The sequence below is a fragment of the Gossypium hirsutum genome, chromosome A05, assembly GCF_007990345.1.
Source record: "Gossypium hirsutum isolate 1008001.06 chromosome A05, Gossypium_hirsutum_v2.1, whole genome shotgun sequence".
Classification (NCBI taxonomy): Eukaryota; Viridiplantae; Streptophyta; class Magnoliopsida; order Malvales; family Malvaceae; genus Gossypium; species Gossypium hirsutum.
In genome coordinates this window covers 52,261,281-52,268,172 of record NC_053428.1, presented here as the reverse complement: position 1 = coordinate 52,268,172, position 6,892 = coordinate 52,261,281, and the positions used below count along the sequence as shown (strand labels likewise).

Below are 6,892 nucleotides of genomic sequence, written 5' to 3'. Positions count from 1 at the left end.
CAGCTAATTGAATACTCATCCTAGTGGGTTTAGGTTCCCCAAGACCAAGTTGTTTAAACATTTTATATGGCATCAAATTAATGCTGGCGCCTAAATCAGCTAGTGCTTTATCAACATTCAAACTACCAATTAAGCAGGGAATAGTAAAACTTCCTGGGTCTTTCAGTTTGGTTGGTAGTTTGTTTTGGAGTATGGATGAGCACTCCTCATTAAGTTCCACTGTAGATAAGTCTGCAAACTTCCTTTTGTTTGTTAGAAGCTCCTTTAAGAATTTTGCATATGTAGGCATCTGCGATTTAGCTTCAACAAAAGGTAAGTTAATATGCAGTTGTTTATAAAGTTAATGAAATTTATCGAATTGTGCATCCATGCGGTCTTTCCTTGTCATGTTTGGGTATGGCACATGGGGTTTGTACTCTTTACTTACCGATTTTTAGTCATTGTGGTCCTCCTCACCTTTACCTTTACTTACCACAGTTTCTTGCCTCTGTTCTGGCTCAGGTGCAACTAACCCTTCCTCATCTTGAATGGTAATTGCATTGATTTGCTCCTTTGGGTTAGATTCAGTGTTACTCGGCAAACTACCTTGTGGTCATTCAGAAATCAGTTTGGCGAGTTGGCCTATCTGAGTTTCGAGCCCTTGGATTGACACTTGTTAATTCTTAAGGGCTGTCTCGGTATTCTGAAAACGGGTTTCTGACACTGAGATGAATTTTGTTAGCATCTCCTTAAGGTTCAACTTTTTCTCTTATTGGTTGGGTGGTTGTTGGAAGCCTGGAGGTGGTGGTCTCTGATTCCCTTGGCCTCCTCATGAGAAATTTGGGTGGTTCCTCCAACCTGCATTGTAAGTATTACTATAAGGATTATTTTGAGATCGAGGATTATTACCCATGTAATTTAACTGCTCGTTCTCCATGTTGTGGCCATAGGGTGGGTATTCTAAATTGCTTGATCCACCTCCACTTGCTTCGCACTGCATTACTGGGTGAACCTATGAAGAACTAAGAAAAGCATCAATTTTCTTATTCAAGAGTTCTACCTAATTAGAGAGCATGCTGACTGAATCGACGTTATAAATGCCGGCTGTTTTCATTGGCTTTGTCCTTATGACTTGCCACATATAGTTATTCAGTGACATCTTCTTTATAAATTCATGGGCATCTTCAGGTGTCGTATTATTGATGGTTCCGCCAGCAGCTGTGTCAACCATTTGTCGAGTCGAAGGATTCAGGCCATTATGAAAGGTTTGAACCTGTAGCCAGAGTTGTAACCAATGGTGAGGGCATTTTCTCAAGAGGTCCTTGTATCTCTCCCATGCATCATAGGGTGTTTCTAAATCCATCTGCCCAAAAGAAGAGATATCATTACGTAATTTAGCCGTTTTAGCAAGCAAAAAATATTTTAATAAAAACTTTTCGGTCAATTGTTCCCAAGTAGTGATTGACCCCCGTAGTAACGAATTCAACCACTGTTTAACTTTCTTTCTCAATGAAAAAGGGAATAACCGAAGGCAAATGGCGTCATCAGAAATGCCATTAATTTTAAATGTATCACATAGTTCCAAAAAGTTTACCAAGTAAGCGTTGGGATCTACGTCCTGCAAACCATCAAACTGAGCAAATTGTTGTATCATTTGAATTATGTTAGGTTTCAATTCAAATGTATTTGTAGCTACAGCAGGTCTAACTATGCACGATTCAATTCCTGTTAAAGAAGGTGTAGCATAATCATACATAGTATGTGGAGCAGGATTCTGATTAGCAGCAACCACAGGAGGTAGCAGATTTTCTTAGTTTTCAACCATCTCCTCGGTTGTGGTTGAAATATCGTCCTCTTGCTCTTCCTCTGTGTATATTTGGCTTCGCCTTATTTCTCTTCAATTTTTGCGAACTGTGCGGTCAATCTCATCGTCAAAGAGTAGTGGTCCTGATGGGTTTCATCTGGTCATAAACTAGAAAATCCTGTCAGAAGAAAATAAATGAATAATTAGAAAAGAAAATAAAAATTTAAATTGTAATGAAAGTAAAATGGCTAAAGTAATAAAAATCGAGCGTTCCTAATATCCTAGTTCCTCGGCAACGGCCCCAAAAACTTGATGCGTGATATTCATGACAGGTTTTAAAGATTTATGAATGAATCGTTCTTGAGACTAACTTATTATCATAATTAAGGCAAGTGTACCTATCGAACAGTAGTATAGTTCAGCAAGACCAGATTTTCGAACCCAAAGGAACCACGAGTACTAGTATTTACTTCCTTTTTATTATCTAGCCTAAAAATTAAGAGGTTTGGTTATCTAAACTAAATACTAAACTAAGAATGCACAGAAAGAAAATTTTGGAAAATACTTTTGGGAAAATTCAATTGATTAAGACAATACCTAAGGAAAAATCCATCTAGACTTCACTTGTTATTTGACTCTGAATCCGGCGATTTATTCATTTGACTTGATCCGTAGAAATCCCTAAGTTATATTATTATCTCTCTCGAGACTAATAACGTCTAACTCTATGTTGAATAATTGAAATCTCTTTCTAATTAACACCCTAGAATTGCATTAACTCGATCTATGGATTCCCTTATTAGGTTTCACCCTAATCTGACAAAATCTTATCACCATATCTCTAGGCGTGCAATCAACTCCACTTAATTATGACAAATTTACTCTTAGACAGGGTCTATTCCTCCTCTGAATAAGAGCTTAACTTGAATCAATATCCTGGAATATCAAAACAAGAATTAAGAACACATAATTAAGAACAAGTCAAATATTTATCATACAATTCAGATAATAATAACAAGATCCGTCTTAGGTTTCATTCCCCTTAGGTATTTAAGGGGTTTAGTTCATACTTATGAAAGAAAACATCTCAAAAGCATAAAGATAACAAAATATAAGAAAACCCAAAACTCTTGAAGGAACTTGAAGGGAGATCTTCAGTTTTGATGATGAATCCGGCTTCTGAGATGGATCAATCGGCTTTCCTTGAGTAATTCCTTGCTTCCTACTCTCTGTCCCCCTCTTAAGTGCCTCTTCAAGTGTTTAAATAGGCTTTTGGATACCTAAGAGCCCTAAAAATTGGCCTTTTCCGAATAGGACTATACTTGGTCTTTGCAGGGACACGCCCGTGTGTTATTACTCTAGCCCATGGTCAAGGCTGTTAAATAGGCACGAGCGTGTAGTCTACCCGTATAAGTCCTGCTTCGATCCTGCCAAAGGGACATGGTCATGTGACATGCCCTTGTGAGAAAGTCCAGACCGTGTTGATTTCCCACTAGGTCCATTTTCTCCGTTTTCGGCCCGTTTCTCGCTCTTTTTTACTCTACTATGCTGACTTAAGTATAAAACATGAAATTAAAGGATTAGGAGCATCGAATTCACCAAATCTAAGGAGAAATCATCCATAAATGTGCTAATCATGGGATAAAAATATGTATAATTTACGATTTATCAGTGATGAAGTATCATATGATTGCATGACTATGAGTGTGATTGGGCCTGATAGGCCATATGAAAGTGATTAGGCCTGATGGGCCATATGAATGAGATTGGGCCTAAAGGGAACAAATGAATAAGTAAGGATCTGCTAATGTTTAGTAACGGGTTGTGGACCTAGTTTTTTTGGTAACTACTTAATCAGGCATAAAACTGAATTATTAATTAATTGCGACCGTGGACGAGTCATATGGTTAAGGTATGGCAATGGGTATATGCATGTCTAAGATTGGATCTAAGGATAGCTTGGTACTTAAGTGGTCTTAATGACTCACCTCCTCTTCTCTGGAATCCTACCTGGTGCATAGTATCTGTTCACTTTAGCCAATGAGGACTTGTTAACGGGCCAAGGTAAGCAATAAACCCATAAGAAGGAGAAATTATCGAAATGCCCCTAAGGGCGAGAATAACTAAAATACCCTTATGTGTTGAATGTAAGATTTATGGATGTTGCATGTATACCTGCTACATTCTTATGATATTCTGTTTAGGTTGCATATTGGTTGGGAATTACGGAACGGAGGAAGCATATGAGGATCGCATGGTTGCTTGACGACCGTGGATCCATCGATGGCTTTTTATGCCTAATATATGATTAGCAGCTTTGCAGCAACATTAGGTGGTACCGTAACCGGGCTACCATTGGAGTGTATCGGATGGGTGGGTCAATATTTATAACCCCACATGGAGTGTATCGGGGGATGGAAATGGTGTGTAGCGATTGGATGGGTGGGATTTGTACATATTTGATTGCTTTACTTCTGTTCTAACATTGAATTGGGCTCAGGCCCAAAAAGACTTGCTATTGCATGCTTTCCTATTTGTCGAGGGTTGTACACACTGAGTTTTCAATAACTCGCCCCCTCTTTTATTTTTCTCAGGTGATCCTCAGTAGGTGGTTCGACGGTAGGAGGGACTCTGAGGTGGCCAACTAGCAAGACGACTTGGACTTCTTTTTTTAAGCCTATAATTTTTAGTATTTAAAGTTATTTCAGTCCGGAATGTAATAAGGCCTTTCCTCTGGTTATTATTCAAATTAGGATTATATTTCTTATTATTACGCTTTATATTTTCTAGAAGTGGAACATGGTTTTCTTAAAACCATAACTGTTTGTAAATACTACGTTTTTGCAACTCAATTTTTAAATGACAAGTTTTCATAGATCATCTGTTTTAAATAAAGCTTCCACAACTGAAAATAGATTTTACAAAGTAATTATTATCATACAAGAAGGAATAGTTTTTTTAAAATACACCTAGCTTTGGAAGCAACAAATACAAGCTGGGATTTTACTCCAGGTTTTTATTTTAAAGAAGGGTTTTCAATGAAAACAAGGTTTTCGACAAAACACTTTAATGTGACATGCTGGATTCAGCCATAATGTCCGGGCCGGGTTTGGTGTGTTACGGATTCAACTTGAGCTTGTAACTGAAGATCATGTGGATAAGTTGAACATAGTTGAAACAGTCTTTGATCCAATTGACGTAGTAGCAGATCTAACTTTGAATGTAAAAGTGAAATTTGAACTAACCACTAACATGAAGCTTAAACTGATCTTGAATGAAAGTGTAAAAGAGATAATACACTTTTTGGTCATAGTAGAGAAGGGGCCAACTGAAAAGGTCGAAAAGTTTGGTTCATTCTCATTTGATAATTACGGCAATGCTCGAGTGACCAAGGCCTTACTCAACAGAGAGAGGTGGAAGCTTGAGACAATAATTCTCTAGAAAATAATTTGGGGTTAGCTCAAATTTGGTGTTAAATCACTCACAATATGGATGTCACGTCGGTCTAAAATAAGGAAAAATAATTGGAATCGACCAAAGTGACTGGTTCATATAGATCGGTATAAAAACAAACGTTGGATCAAGGTTTCAAGAACTAGTTGGAGATTCTTCTATAGTGGCGACACGAATCGTCCTGATTTTTAAAGAATTTCTATATTTTGTTTTAAGTTTTGTTATGTTTCTTACTTTAGTGTCTATTTTATTCTATTCTATTTATTAATTTCTTTTCCTTTATATTATTTTGCATATTTCATCTTTCTTGTCATAGTATTTTCTTGTAGGTACTTTCTGTTCGCTAGGAGCAAACGAATATCATTGTCAATACAACAACAAAGATTCAACCTTCTCAGGGAAGTTTTCTTGTTTGCACTTTCATCATTATACTGTAAGGGTAATGTATCCTTTAAGGCGTAGGGGGAAGTACATCAAGACTCATTGATTTTGGATTTAATTTTTTTTAAATTGTTTAAAGTTTTTACCAAACACTTTGAAACTCCAAAAGAAGGGCAAAAATATAGTCGGTGCCACAACATGAACCTTCGTGTCACAACACCGATCACATGTTCAAGTGATTGAGCAATTAAGCTTGATTTTGCGACTCAACACCTCTGTGTCCTGATGAAGCAATCAATATACATTAGGGCTAAAAAATTTCAAAGAGTATCACAACATCGAACCCCGATGTCACGACTTTGGTATCATTCCAGGGATGTTGCAACATGGAACCCCTATGTCCTGATATTGCAACATCGCTGCAACTTTCTACAAGGTTGACTTGACTCATCGCGAACCCAATGATTTAACTCATTTTTTAATCTTAAAAAAATCTTAATTAGCCTTAATCTTCATTAGTATCAAAATCCTCTCACAAACCTTTTTAAACCTTAGATCCTAAAATTTATTCTCTTCTCTTTGCTCTTTATTTTGTTACAATCTCTCTTTTTCTCTTTTTGTGTGTATGAAATGCAGATGAAAAGATCCACTTCCATAAAGGAATTTGGAACAACCTTCAAGACGATAGACGAACTTTTAAGTAAAAAAAAGTAGGTGTGCATCAGGAATGGATCTATCGCTATATTAAATGATACATTAGTGGCAAAAAAGTCGGGGTTTTCTTCCCCCACTTAGTGATGACCTTGGGCAAATGAGCTAAAGTTCCAATGACAACCACTAAACAGTTTATGAAGCCATCCAAAAGTATCACAGGGGATACACAATACACGCAATACACTAAGCTTCAATGAAAATAAATTAGGATTTGGAACAAACACCAAAAAGAAAAGATACATTTTGATGCTTCCTGGTCTTGAATTCCATACCTATTCTAAGCCTCAGAATGTTACAAGATGAAAAGCCCTATGTGATCTAGGTAGACTTATTCATAAATTGACGTTATATTAAGAAATCTCAATAACGACTATTTGTATCCTGATAGGATAATCAAAGTACTTGTATAATTTATTGATGGATTCATATATTTGAAAAACTTAATGCTTGTGTACATTGCAATATAATGAACTTAGGTGTTGTGGTAAGTTATTTATATATCATGTTAGGATTATGTGTAAATATGAAAATACCGAGGTACATACGCCAGATTCAATCCTT

At 36.7% G+C, this 6,892-nt stretch overlaps 1 non-coding gene across 1 annotated transcript; it reads left to right on the top strand.

Moving 5' to 3' along the window:
• The first annotated feature begins 1,268 nt into the window (after positions 1-1,268).
• LOC121229742 (small nucleolar RNA R71) lies at positions 1,269-1,375 on the top strand. The gene has a single exon (XR_005927697.1). It is a non-coding gene; the product is annotated as a small nucleolar RNA R71 (small nucleolar RNA).
• The last annotated feature ends 5,517 nt before the right edge of the window (positions 1,376-6,892 follow it).